The sequence below is a fragment of the Kogia breviceps genome, chromosome 11 (genome assembly GCF_026419965.1).
Source record: "Kogia breviceps isolate mKogBre1 chromosome 11, mKogBre1 haplotype 1, whole genome shotgun sequence".
NCBI lineage: Eukaryota > Metazoa > Chordata > Mammalia > Artiodactyla > Physeteridae > Kogia > Kogia breviceps.
Window position 1 is genome coordinate 45,856,085 of NC_081320.1, and position 14,135 is coordinate 45,870,219.

The 14,135-nt window shown below is 38.2% G+C and overlaps 1 protein-coding gene across 1 annotated transcript in view; it reads left to right on the forward strand.

The window, feature by feature from the left end:
• PPP3R1 (protein phosphatase 3 regulatory subunit B, alpha) overlaps nucleotides 1-14,135 on the forward strand; it is a 60,402-nt gene that overhangs the window by 1,923 nt on the left and 44,344 nt on the right. The window lies entirely within an intron of this gene.

A 14,135-nucleotide genomic window follows, 5' to 3' on the forward strand; every position in this document is an offset into this window, starting at 1 on the left:
CAAAACTTAGGCTTTTCGAGACTTACAGAAAACAAGTTAGAGCCGAGCCATTCACAGTGCAGCCTTTTTTTTTTTTTTTTTTTGCATAATCTTTTGGAGTTATGAATTTAACTTTAGTGCTTTAATACAACTTCTTTATACATGTATTTTACCTGAAGGTCCAGATCTTGAAGATCTTTGTCCAGTGTTTTTACCTTTGTTTATAAATGATACGTTTTGAGGAACAGTGACCTAGTCTTGTTGTTTATGCAGTGTATAGTAGAATGATCTGCTTTCCAAATATTTTTTTTTTCTTGAACAACAGGCTGAATTTTGAAAATTCTCTTTGGGGTCTTAAATTTATCTTCCTGATACTCAGTGTTTCCTTATTTTTCAAAAATATTTTAAAATCACCATATGAGATTTTTTTCTTCCAGGTCATTATTTCTCTTTTCTTTACAGTTTCCTTTTTAGTATTTATTTTCTGATTCACACTTGGCTTTTTTTTCCTGCCGTCCTCTCAATAACATTTCAGGACATAATTTGTTGTGACAGAGGCCCCTCAACTTTTAGGATTATGTTGGTCTGCTGATATAGCACTGGTTCGAAAGTGTCAGGTCTGTAGCTCAACTCTGCCATATGGAATATTGATTAAGTTGGACTTTTGAGTGATCTGGTTCATTTATCTTGTTAATTGGGCATACAGTTCTGAAAACTTTCATTCCCTTTGGAAAACTTTTATAACTTTTACTGAGTTTTATGGACATACATTTTTGTCAACAGATTTTAATTCATGAATATCAATGATTAATTCAAGTAAGGGGAAAGTAAAAAGGCTTAGAGATTGAATTGAGCCTATCAAGAATCTTTTTTGACAGGTATTAATTTTACTTGCTACCTTAAAAGTAGCCTACTTCTATTTTTCCTGTTATATCCCTTCATCTCTATTTGGGTCTTTTTAAACTGTTGAGCAGGTGGGCTGAAAATTATGCATATGCATATAAAAATGTGAGTACTGAGCTCCAAAAAATTTTTCTTTAACAATTAATGGCCAGTTTTCTATGATTAAATAAATAAATGGATGTTTATTTATTGAAATAAATATATCATCACAGTATTTTCTCTAGGTAGGTATGTATAGTTTTACATAGAGTACTTCAGTGTTACTGACACACAGAGGTAAAATAAGAATAAAATAATCAAGTAGAATGTTTAGATCAGTGTGATTGAAAACAGTCTCTCAGTAATTTTTGAAGGAGTAAATTTTGTAGGGGCATTTTTAGAAACAGTTGACTTTTAATGTGTCAGATGTAGTTTTTGCTATGTCATTAGTGTAACTCAGAAATATGACCAGGTTTTTTGGTATCTTTTTTTCGTTGGGATAGGTAATACAAATTTTGTTTTGGATGCATATATGAACATAGTGCATAAACAATTAGCTATCCTTTTAAGTTTTGTTTCTTAAGCCAACCTTACATTTCATAAGTGACCTTTTTTATGTTTTTGTGTTTTTAAACTTGGTATTACAATTATCTCCACCATCTGTAAATAGAACCTAAAACACATTTATTGCTGTCTACAATAACTGCACGTGGAGTTGTACTCAGCATATTTTAGTTTGGATTTTCTGACCAAGAAAGGCTACTTCAGAAAAAAGCAAGCAACCTGTCTTATGGCCAGCAGAATTAAAATTCATGTCAATCATAAGGAGAAAATTTCTCCATTTACTATGTCCCATAGTGGTTAAGAAAATAAAAGGGTTCAGAGTACAAGGTAAAGAAGCTGACTAAGGGTCAATCAGCAGTGAGAGAGGGACATACAAGTGTGGGAGGTTCAGGCATCTGACATAGGTTGTAAGGCAAACAAAAGTACAAGGCATTGTAAGAAGTCAGCTTGGGCCAGGAGGATTAAGCTAGTGAGACAGACCGTGGGCCCAGAGTTGGGGCAGTCTGCAGGGATTCATTCAGATGAACAAATACTTGTAGATTTCGTCTGCATTTCACTGGTTACTGTGCCAGGTTGTGGAGGATATCAAAATGATTAAGGCTGGTTTCCTCCCTTCATTTAAGTAGAGAACATAAGACAACTGCCAACGGGTGTGAAAGAAAGTTAGCATGTTACCATATGAATAATATACATAAAGCTGGACAGAAATTGAGGAAAGAGCAAAATCAGTTTCTTTTGGGATTAGGGGAAGTTTTATGAAGGAGGTGACAATTGAGCTGGGTCTAAAAAGATTAGCATTGCAGTAGGCAGAGTTGGAGGTAACTAGGAAAAGACTCTAAATTCTGGAGCTAGGAAGAGACAACATAGATTTGGAGCACTGACACTCAAAATGTGATTCCTGGACAGCATCAGCATCATCTGGGAACCTGTTAGGTCCCACCCTGAACCAGCTGAATCTATAACTCCGGGGCTGGGGCCAAGCAGTCTAGATTTATATACCTCTGGGTAATTCTGATCTATGCTAAATTTTGAGAGCCATTGTTTAGAGAATAGCATGGAATGTATTTATTTAAATTTTAGTTGAGTGTCTGTTAATATACCTAGCATTGACTATAAAAACAGAAGATATAGTTTCCAAGGAACTTCATCAACTAGGTGAACAAGACAATTGTTATGCAGTGTGATATGTGCTATTAACAAACTAAACATGGGGTGATGTAAGAGCACATGGCAGGGGAGAGGTGTAATTCAAACTGAGGTGGTGATTGGATGGAAAGATGAATGAATGTCACTCAAAGAAAGCTTCATGGAAGAGAGGGTGCCTGAGCTGAGGCTTAAAAGGATGAATATTTAGCCAGTGGGAAAGACACTCTAGGTAGAAAGCTTTATGTTTAAAGCCACTGAGGCATGAATATATAAGCCAGTTCAGCATGGCTGGAGGGTAGGGGGGTAGGGTGGAATGGAGAGAGAGGGTGGTCAGGTAGATTGATGCAGGATCCTAGAAGGGTTTGCGTATCACATGAAGGAATTAATATTTTTTTTCCTTAAAGCCTGTGGGAAGTTATTGTTTTTAAGCTGGAGAATGACATCTCATTTACTGTTTTAGAGAGATCAATCTTATGGTCATGTGGATAAAATAGGATAGCTGAATGTAGACATGGGGACCAATTAAAAAATTATTACTGTAAAGTGAGATATTAAGGACCTGAAAGAATGTAATAACAGTGCAGATGGAGAGGAGGGACCAGGTATGAGACACATTTAGGAGGTAGGGGATAGGACTTGGTGACTTGGATTATGGGGAAAGAAGGGGTGAATCTTGCTGTGGCTTCTGGCTTGGGTGACTGGATAGATAATAGTGCCATCCACTCAGCAAATATTTATCAAGAGCCTATCTACTTCGGTAAGATTTGATTCGAGGGATACACTAGAATGCTATTCTGCCCTCAAGAAACATCCAGCTTTCTGGGATGACTGCTGTTTCATCTCTAGTCTTCTCTTATCATGTGGTACTTAATGCTTAGAATGCTATGTTGCAAGAGTCTAAGTTCAATAAGATAGAGTGTTGTGAAATATTAACAGTGTCTGCTGCATAGATATGGTCTAGGAGATAGCAGAAGGAACCTGGCAGCTTGGAGGTAGGAAGAGGCAGCATATGTTTGAGCAGTGATTCTCAGAATATGGATCCTGAACTAGCAGCATCAGCATCATCTGGAACCTTGTTAGAAATGCATGTTTTCTGTCTAGGAGATACAGGAAAAGTAGATTTGGAGGAGTAGTGATGATTTCTACCTTGGACATGGTGAATTTAAAGTAGTCATGGGGGGACTTCCCTGGTTGCGCAGTGATTGGGAGTCTGCCTGCCAATGCGGGGGACACGGGTTCGGGCCCTGGTCCGGGAGGGTCCCACGTGCAGTGGAGCGACTAGGCCCTTGCGCCACGACTGCTGAGGCCCGCGCGCCTGGAGCCCGTGCTCCGCAGCAGAAGAGGTGGCCGCGGTGAGAGGCCCTCGAACCGCGGCAAGGAGTGGCCCCTGCTTGCCGCAGCTGGAGAAAGCCCGCGTGCACCAACGGAGACCCAACACAGCCAAAATAAAAATAAAAAAAATTATATTAAATAAATAAATAAATAGTCATGGGTCACCTAGGTGGATATGACCAACAGGTAATTGGCTGTATCTGGATATGGAAGAGAAATCTGGGCTTATATTAAAGATTTGAGTGTTATGTGTATGTGTTCTAGGTAGTAATTGAAGCCATGAAACTGAATGAAATCCCATAGAGAAAGAATATAAAAAGATAAGAGAAGAGGACAAACCCTAAAGAACACTGCATTTAAGAGGCAGGTAGAAGATGAGGAACCTGTCAGTATTGTCTGAGAATAATTAGGTAGTTGGAAAATTAGCAGAGTGGTGTCATATTTGAAGGAGTCAGCAGTGTCTAGATTTTGCAGAGATCAGGAAAGAAAAGAACTTAAAAATGTCTTTTGGGGACTTCCCTGGTGGCGCAGTGGTTAAGAATCCGCCTGCCAATGCAGGGGACACGGATTCGAGCCCTGGTCCAGGAAGATCCCAGATGCCGCGGAGCAACTAAGCCAGTGAGCCACAACTACAGAGCCCACGCATCTAGAGCCTGTGCTCGGCAACAAGAGAAGACACGGCAACGAGAAGCCTGCGCGCCGCAACAAAGAGCAGCCCCCGCTCTCCGCAACTAGAGAAAGCCCACACGCAGCAACAAAGACCCAGTGCCGCCAAATAAATAAATAAATTCATAGTGACTGTACCAATTTACATTCCCACTGACAGTGTACTAGGGTTCCCTTTAAAAAAAAAAAAAAGTGTCTTTTGGAGGGATCAGGAGACTTCTGGTGACTTTGGCAGTAGTACAGAAAAACACCATTTTGTACTGGTAACAAGGAAAGTCAGGATGCTGTGAGTTGAGTAATAAATGGGTGCCCAGAGATTGAGTATAGACTGTTCTTTAATGCTTTGACTTAAGGAGAGATGTTGAAAGAAAATTTAGGTTTGAGGAAGAATTTATTTTGGGGGTTAAGGGAACAAGCCAGGAAGGAGGGAGCAGTTGAAGACTCAAAGAGAAAAGATGGAATTCTTAATAGTTTGAGGGCCCCAGGGAGGTAGGAGGGTATATGAGTCTCCTTAGACAAGAAGAGAGATTTTTCTCATCCATTAACATGGGAGAGGAGGAGATAAAAATGAAAACTATTATAGGAAGTCATAATCTTTGAGATAGCAACTTCAATTAAGCCCTAGGTAATGAAAATAAAATTGCAAAGAAATTTAAACTGAGAATACAGAGGTCTTGTCTTTGTCTTTTCATTGTTATATTCCAAATACTTGATATATGATAGATAATTAAGTAGCGTTTGAAGATGGAATATGTGGACAAGTAAGTAGAATAAAGGGGTAAGTGCTGATGAGACAGTGGAGGCAGTGAGTGTCAGTTTTGAGACATTTATGGAAAAATGGACAAAGAAAAGTTAGCTCTAGTGGTTTACACTTGAGGTAATTCTTTGCAGGATAGGAGATGTCAGTATTTTTATTTTTATTTTTTGGCTGCGTTGCGTCTTCATTGCTGCGCACGGGCTTTCTCTAGTTGCGGCGAGCGGGGGCTACTCTGTTGCGGTGCGCAGGCTTCTGATTGCGGTGACTTCTCTTGTTGCAGAGCACAGGATCTAGGCGCGTGGGCTTCAGTAGCTGTGGCACACAAGCTCAATAGTTGTTGCTCGCGGTCTCTAGAGTGCAGGCTCAGTAGTTGTGACCCATGGGCTTAGTTGCTCCGCGGCATGTGGGATCTTCCCGGACCAGGGCTCGAACCCGTGTCCCCTGCATTGGCAGGCAGATTCTTAACCACTGCGTCACCAGGGAAGTCCCAATGTCAGTATTCTTTAGAGTTAGAGGAGAAGCTGGGAGAGGGAGCTGTGAGGAACAGGATGATAAGTGGAATGAGCCCTAGAAGTGATAGAAAGAAGATGGGTAAAAGGAAAGGAGGGACATCAAAAAAGAGGGAAAAAAACAAGGTGAGGAGAGTAGGCCATGATGACAGGTATGTTTTAATAATGGAGTTCAAACTAGGGGACCTAAAATCACCTCAGCAACTGGGGATAGTTTGAGGCAAGATCACCTGCTGAGGTGAATGAGGTGAAGTTGAGGGTGAGGAGTATGGAAAACGATTATAATATAGATTTTGAAAGATTTGATAGGCAGTTAACAGGGTATTAAGTAAACCTTATTAAATAGTAGGTGGACCCAGGACTTAGGAAATTAATCTAGGAAACAGGAGTTTTAACAAGAAAAGAGCTTAATTCTTTGTCAGTCTTTGCATTAGTAATTTCTGATCAAATTACATAGTTCTAAAAGGAACTGTTTTCTGAGTTCAGGTTTTATGGTAAGGGGAACATCTAGTTGAAGATTAATACTCTTAAAACTTTTTTAAAGTTCTAAACACACAAAAGTTCTAAACACACAATACAGTTGCTTAAAAAATAATACCACACTGAAAGGTATACAATGGAAAGTCTTTCCTGTCCATCCATTCTCCTTGTGTTGATCATTGTTAAGTTTATTGTATATTCTTCCAAGAAGTTTTTTTTGGTGTGTTCCCCCCACCCTTTTTTTTAAAGCTATGCCAGTGTGTGGATTTATTAATTTTTTATAATTTAGCTTTTATTAAGTAAGATTACAAAGGTCAGACTTAAAGAGATTTTTAATGATATGCTCTAGTTTACAAATTACAGGCAGTTTTATTCCAGGGTTTTGAACCATCTTTGAAATGTAAGCATTGAGTCAAAAACAATTCAGCATAATTTTTTTAATTAGTTAGCAATTTCATAATGGTTGAGGTTGGTACTTCAGCTAGGGTCTGAACTATGTCAGTATTCTTATGAAATTACTCTAGGGAAAATACTAGAACATTTTTTGTACTTATTTTTCCACTTAGCACCTTATGAACAACAAGGATAACAATTTTTTAAATTCAAAAGAGAATGATCTCTGAAGTATAGTAGAGAAAGCATCTATTTTATTTGAAGCTTGCCAGATTAAAATTTCTTCCTCACTTTTGCCCTTCCAAATAAACTTTTTAATTCAACAATCCATATTCACTTTCTCCCTTTCCTTGATTTTTCCTTGGACTCCCATATCCACTTTGTGGTCATGGGTTGACAGTAATTATAGCTAATGTATAGATCTAGTGCAGGAATGAAATTTTGAAATGAAATGTGACTAATTAATGTTTCTGGGTTTGTCTTTGGTTTTTATAGTCTTGTACTATAAAAATATTTAAAACATTTGAAGATTTCTATAGGAAATCCTTTAAAGTTTAGCACAGGTAATTCAGCAAGTCATAATAGGTTACTTTCTCAGAGTGTTGTTTTGTTAGTTAAAGCCTTTTCTTACCAGTATCATCAGGAGGGCCACGTGGTAGCCCCATTGCTATCCCAGAAAACATTTCTGTAAATGAGATAGCACTTTGACTTGTGTTCTGGGAGCATTAAATTCATCTGTGCTCTAGCTAGGTCTCTTGACTTTTGTGAACAATACAGAGAATTCATTTTTACTTGTATGTTAGAATTAGGTACGCAGGACTTCCCTGGTGACACAGTGGTTAAAAATCTGCCTGCCAATGCAGCGGACACAGGTTCAAGCCCTAGTCTGGGAAGATCCCACATGCCACGGAGCAACTAAGCCCGTGCACCACAACTACTGAGCCTGTGATCTAGAGACCGCGAGCCACAACTACTGACCCTGCCTGCCACAACTACTGAAGCCCCTGCGCCTAGAGCCCACGCACCTAGAGCCTGTGCTCCGCAACAAGAGAAGCCACCGCAATGAGAAGTCCGCGCACTGCAATGAAGAGTAGCCCCTGCTCGCCGTAGCTAGAGAATGCCCGTGTGCAGCAGCGAAGGCCCAATGCAGCCAAACATATATACATACATAAATTTATTAATTAAAAAAAGAGAATTAGGTATGCAGTTTAAAACCTAGGGATGAGAGTGTGAAGCACAGGCACCTACCAAAAGAGTCAAACCTTTACCATTGGCATTGTTAGAGCTGTTAGCACTTTTATTTATTTATACTTTATCTAGTTTCAGGGATGGTTTTCTTTCATATGCTCCTGAGTGCAGTGCCACAAGCAGCCTCCTATTATAGGCATGCAATAAGCTGGCATCCAGCTTATTGCATGCCGGCTTGTAAGGCAGTCTTTAATTATTTGCTTATAAGGTAATCTTTAATAAAAATTAGAATGTCAGGAAAAACAAGTGCTAATAGGTAAACAAGGGAAATCTGTGATTTTATGTGTGCTCACGTTGTAGCTGTTTTCCTAATAAATAGAATTTCATGAATTATAAACTACTTCATAGTAATCTTTCTCAAATAGTGAATTTATGAATGAACAGGTATACTTCAGCTCTGCCTTCCTGTCTAGCTGTCATTCTTTCTTTACCATCATACTTTTGACTCATCTGTATTTGCTTATTTTCTTGTTTTTCAGTCTGCTACAGTCTAGATCTGTGATGTCCAGTTCAGTAGCTGCTAGCTACATGTGGCTATTTAAACTTTAATTAAAATGAAATAAAATTTGTGAATTCAGTTCTTCACAATATCTACGTTTCAAGTGCTCAGTAGCTGCTTGTGGCTAGTAGTTACTGCATTAGCGCAGATATAGAGGATTTCGAATGTCTGTTAGATAACGCTGGTCTAGAATGATTATGCCTCTGCATTTCACTGAAAGTTACTATGTTGGCAGTACTCTTCTAATTATCAGCATGAGGTTGGGAGTTGGGAAGATTTGACTTTAGATTCTGGTTCTGCCATTTTCTAGCTAAGTGACCTTGAACAAATGCTGTAAACTCTCTAGACCTTGTTTAGTACATGTGTAAAATGGGAATCACAGCACCTGAGATAGTGGTGACAATAGAGAGTGTCTGGAAATCCCTCATTAAATGTATTTGGTTCTTCATTCTTCTTACTTGACTTCTTTGTTATGTTGGGTCTTGTAGGGAACTCTTCAAATTCTCTCCTCTTTTGGCTTTTGTAATGTTTTCTGCTAGTGGGTCCTCTACCTCTCTGACCATTTTTGATCTTTGTTGCTTGCCTCTCATCTGGCTTTGGTCCAGGGCCCTCTTAAATATGATTGCATCACTTTCCCATTTAAAATCTCATACATTGTAAAGACTAAATCCTTAGCATAGCCTGTAGACTGCATTCGTTCTACTTGCTGTTTACTTCAGCTTCTTCCACCATGTTCTGCTTTCTCTCTATACTATAGCCACTTAAACCTTACATTTATTCAGTATTTTATGCTATGTTTGTTCTTCCATCTCTTTATTCTACTGTCAGAGCCTTTTGCATGGACTGTGTTTGGAATGCCTCAAAAGTCCCTCAAGTAAGTGACTGAGCCTCCCACCCCCATGCCAGGTCAGGCCATGTTCCTGTGTTATACTCTTTTAGTACCTTTTATGTCTTTGTAGCACATGATTAATTAGCTCTATAGGTTTTTGGCTGTTTTCTGTCTCCCAATGATATAATGTGAGTTCTGTGGGAGTGGGCATCATGGCTGTCTTGTTCTTCCCTCTTATATACCCCTAACTGCCAGTGTAGGCTCGTATATATTATATAAATATTTATTGAATGAGTGAATTGAGTAAATGCAAGAATTCTTTGTTTATTCTCAAAGTTTCATCATCTCCTATGTACTGATGATTCATATTTTCAACCCACATCATTCTCTTCTTCTCTAGTCCAGAGTTCTAACTGCTTACTTGATATTTATCTAAATAAAGATGTCTGTAAGACGCCTCAAACTCAACGTAACAAAAACCACATGCATTATATTATCTTCATATTCGTGCTTCATTATTCCCCAGTTTTTCTTAATGGAAACAGTATCTGTCCATTCACTCCTATCTGGAAACCTGGTGTATATGTTTTACTCCCCTTCACTACTACCTAAAGCAATCATCAGTTACAGTCTGTACTAAAAGTATGACACAGAACACCTCCTGACCTGGTTTGGAGGTGGGAGGCTTAGTCACTCACTCGAGGGACTTTTGAGGCATTCCAGTCTGGCTCACATACTGTCCATAAAGAGGAAAATGTACTTAACGTTCCCAGCATATTAATGCTTCCTGCCATAAGCAGTGGCAGCTGAATCTAAAATACACTAACACAGCTGAAAGCAGCAAGCTACTGAAGAACAGAGTTCTGTATACTCTATCCATATACCACATTCTTCCTCTTGACTGATATTGGCCATTTATCTGTGTTGAAAGAATTTATTGCACATTTCCCCCAGATGTGTGTGCATTTTTTCTTTGTTTCTGTAACTTAGCTTCAGGTACCCTTTACACTTTTTTCTATTACATTTGATCCTCGAACAACGTGGGTTTGAACTACGTGTGTCTACTTACTTAACACGTGAATTGTTTTCAGAAACTACAGTACTGCGAGCGTGGGGGTTGGTTGAACATGCAGATGTGAACCGCGGATACCGAGGGCTGACTATGAGGCTAGAGCATCTGTGGACTTTGGTGTCTGGCAGGTCCTGGAAGCAATCCCTGTGAATGCTGAGGGACAGCTGTACTTTGTTTGAGCTGTGCGTTTAGAAAATGCCAGGCTTGTTAGTTACTTAGCACATCTTTAACTATGTTAATATGCTTATTAGGATTCTCGTTGGTTTTGTTAATACTCTGGTTACAGAGTTGCACAGGTTTTGAGTGTCTTGCTTCCAACTCTTTTCCTTAAGCCATGTTATTTTTAATGTGCGACTGTTTGTTTTAATGTGTAGTTTTAAGAACATGGAGATTTTTCAGGAAGATATGTATCATGTTATGGTAAGTGTGTCCTGTCATTTAGATCCCCAAATATCTCTTGAATCAAATTCTTCTTTATCCCCGCTGCCACTGGCATAATTGCAGTTTCATTTATTTCTCACCTGGACTATTTCTGTAGCCTACTTGAGGCTTTTGTTTTTACCTCCAAGTTCTTCTTCATTCTGTCTTCCATACTGCCACTAGTTTTTCTTCTGAAAAGGAAATCTAGTGTCACTACCTTATTTAAAAGTCAGTGACATATCTTCAGAATTAAACATTTAAACTCCTTTTCATGGCACTCATGTTCTGATCCTTATTTCTAGCCAGGCTTATGCTATAACCAAGTCAAACTACTTGGTTCTCAAATGCCTCATCATTTTTCACTTATTGGTGCCTTTGTATGTACTTTTTTCCCCACCTGAATGTCCTTCCACTTGCTTTCTCTGTCTGGCAAACATCAAGATCCTGTCCCAGTTGCATTTCCCAGCTCCTCCAGGCAATCAGTGGCCATTTGTAAGTAACTGTTGTTATAGTACACCCCATATTTCATTGTGTTTCATTGCCTCTTCTACCAAGCCATGGACAGAGCATGCATTTTTATTCATCTTGGTAAAGCCAGTTCCCTATGTAGTATCTCTCATGGAATGTAAATGCTAATGCAGGATGGGTAGGTAGGCACTTGTCCTGGTGGCTTGGGAAGCTGAGGTGCAACTGAATTAGTTATATCTGTTGTCTAGGGATAGGGAGGTCTTTGAAAGTCCTGTGAATAAACAGTTAGAAAGCACAAGTGTGTTAGGCACAACAGAAAAGCTACCAAAAAGGAAATTGCTGTTGATTCTAAAAGTTATAGGACTCTTTTATGCTTTAAGATTCTTTTTACATATCTGAGTAAAGTGTCAGTTATATGTGAGAGTGTTACTTTCATTTGTTAAATGGTAAGCAAACTTCTTCATAAATAACACTCAAAATTTATAAAGAATGTTTAATTTTGTTTACTTAAACTGATTTATCTTAACATTTTCTAGATGTATTCTAGAACAGCTGGTAAAGGGGGACTGACACTCTAAATCTTTGATTTCTTAATTTAGCAAACATACTGCATATATCAAACATAGTGTTAGTTCAGAGATGTCAGGAAAAAATAAATAGCCCCAAAGACTTCACAGCATAAATTGAGTCAGGCATGTAGAGGGAAAATGTTTTAATACAATGAAAGTGCTTCAGTAGAGCTATTAGAAGGTGCTAGATTTCTTCTGGTCACTCTGCTTGCCCAGTTTAAACTTAACATATAGCAGCTCTTTGGACATTTTATTATTCATTTTAGTCACACTACTCATCTCAGAGTTGTATAATGTCAAGCAGTTATTTAAGTGCTGAAAGAATACTGTAATCATTTTGTTGTTGATTATGTTGCTTTTTTTTAAGTGTAGCAGATTTACAGTGTTGTGCCACTCTGCTGCACAACAAAGTGACTCAGTTATACTACTCATATAGACATACTTTTAAAATATTCTTTTCCATTATGGTTTATCGATTATATTGCTTTTAATGCATTATATTTGATACTATGAGGCATACTATGATGTGGTGGAACACACATGGGATATAGAATTGGAAGACCTATACTGGAGGATTTTATATATATATATATCTGTAAAATAGCCACAAGACTGCCTCATTTAGAGTTCTGGTGGGTATTGGGTAAGTTAGTACCTAAGATGCTTGATGAAGTGCAAAATACTGTTTACATTTTTAAAAATCAAACTACTGAAAACTAGTATGTAGTGTTCTAGGCAGATCTAGCTTTCATAATCACTTCATTCTAATTTCTGTATAGCTCTGTCCAGTAATGTGCTTATTGACAAAGTAGAAAATGTATCAGAATGTTTTGGATTACAAGTAACAGTATCCTTCCATCTAAAAGTGGCCTAAATAATAAGGAATGTATTATTTCACAGAATAAGAAGCCCAGAGCCAAACAGTTACAGGGTGGTTTAGCAGTTCATCAGTTTCATCAGAGACATAGGTCCAGTGTACTTTAAAGCTCTGCATGTCAGGAGAGGGCTGTCATAATTTGACACTACCATCTGGCTGAAGAAGAGCAGGGAACACTTGCTCAAGTTCTCTTTATTAGAGAGGAAAAACTTTCTTGCAAGTCTCATAGCAAGTTCTTTCTGAGGTCTTGTTGTGTTTTTCATGTTTATTGCATACCACAAAAAAGACCAAATTCCTTATTCAGGCAGCTGAGTTTTTATTAGCTGGCTAGCTTACTTTACATCACCAGAGGATAGGCCTTATAGTACTAAAAACAGCCTCATCAATATTTTATTTGGTACTCTGAACAAAAGTCGCAGATTTTTGTTGGGAACATTGGCAGTGAGAAGTATATCTGGCTTCTGATGTTATACTGTACCTCTTCCCTCAGCAATACATAGCTGTCACCCTGTGTTGTCAGCCTCGTTAACACAAATATTTTCTGTACCAAGTTTACCATAACCAAAATCATAGATCTGGTAAGATACCCAGAATATATAACAAATTCTTAAAGCTAAACAATAAAAAGACAGCCCAGATAAAAAATGGGTAAAGGATTTGAATAGACATTTCTCCAGAGAAGACAAACAAATGTCCAGTAAACACATGAAAAGATGTGCAACATCATTAGTCATTAGGGAAATACAAATCAAAACCACAGTGAGATACCACTTAACCACCCCACTAGCATGGCTGTAATCAAAAAGACCAGGTAAGTGTTGAAGATGTGGAGAAATTGGAACCCTCATAACATTGCTGGTGGGAATGTAAATGGTTGTAGCTGCTTTAGAAAACAGTTCCTCAAAATGTTAAACATGGAGTTGCTGTAAGACCTGGTAATTCCATTCCTAAGTATATACTCATAAGACATAAAATGAAAAACACGTACACAAATGTTCCAGAATAGACCCCAAAATGGGGACAGTTCAAATGTCCATTAACTGATGAATGGATAAATAAAATGTGGTATATCCATATAATGAAGCATTATTTGGCCATAAAAAGAAATGTATTGATTTGTGCTTCAGCATGAATGAATCTTGAAAATATTCTGCTGAGTAAAAGAAACCAGTTACAAAAGAACACATATTATATGATTCCATTAATATGTAATATCCAAAATAGGCAAATATGTAGAAGAGACAGAAAGTTAGATTAGTGATTGTCTATTCCTGGGGTGAAGCTGGGAAATGGGAGTGACTGCCAGTGGATATGGACTTTCTTTTTGGGGTGATGAAAATGCTCTAAATTTAATTGTGGTAATGGCTGCAGAGCTCTGTCAATGTACTAAAAACCACTGAATTGTACACTTTAGATGGTTGAATTGTATGGTATATGAATTATAT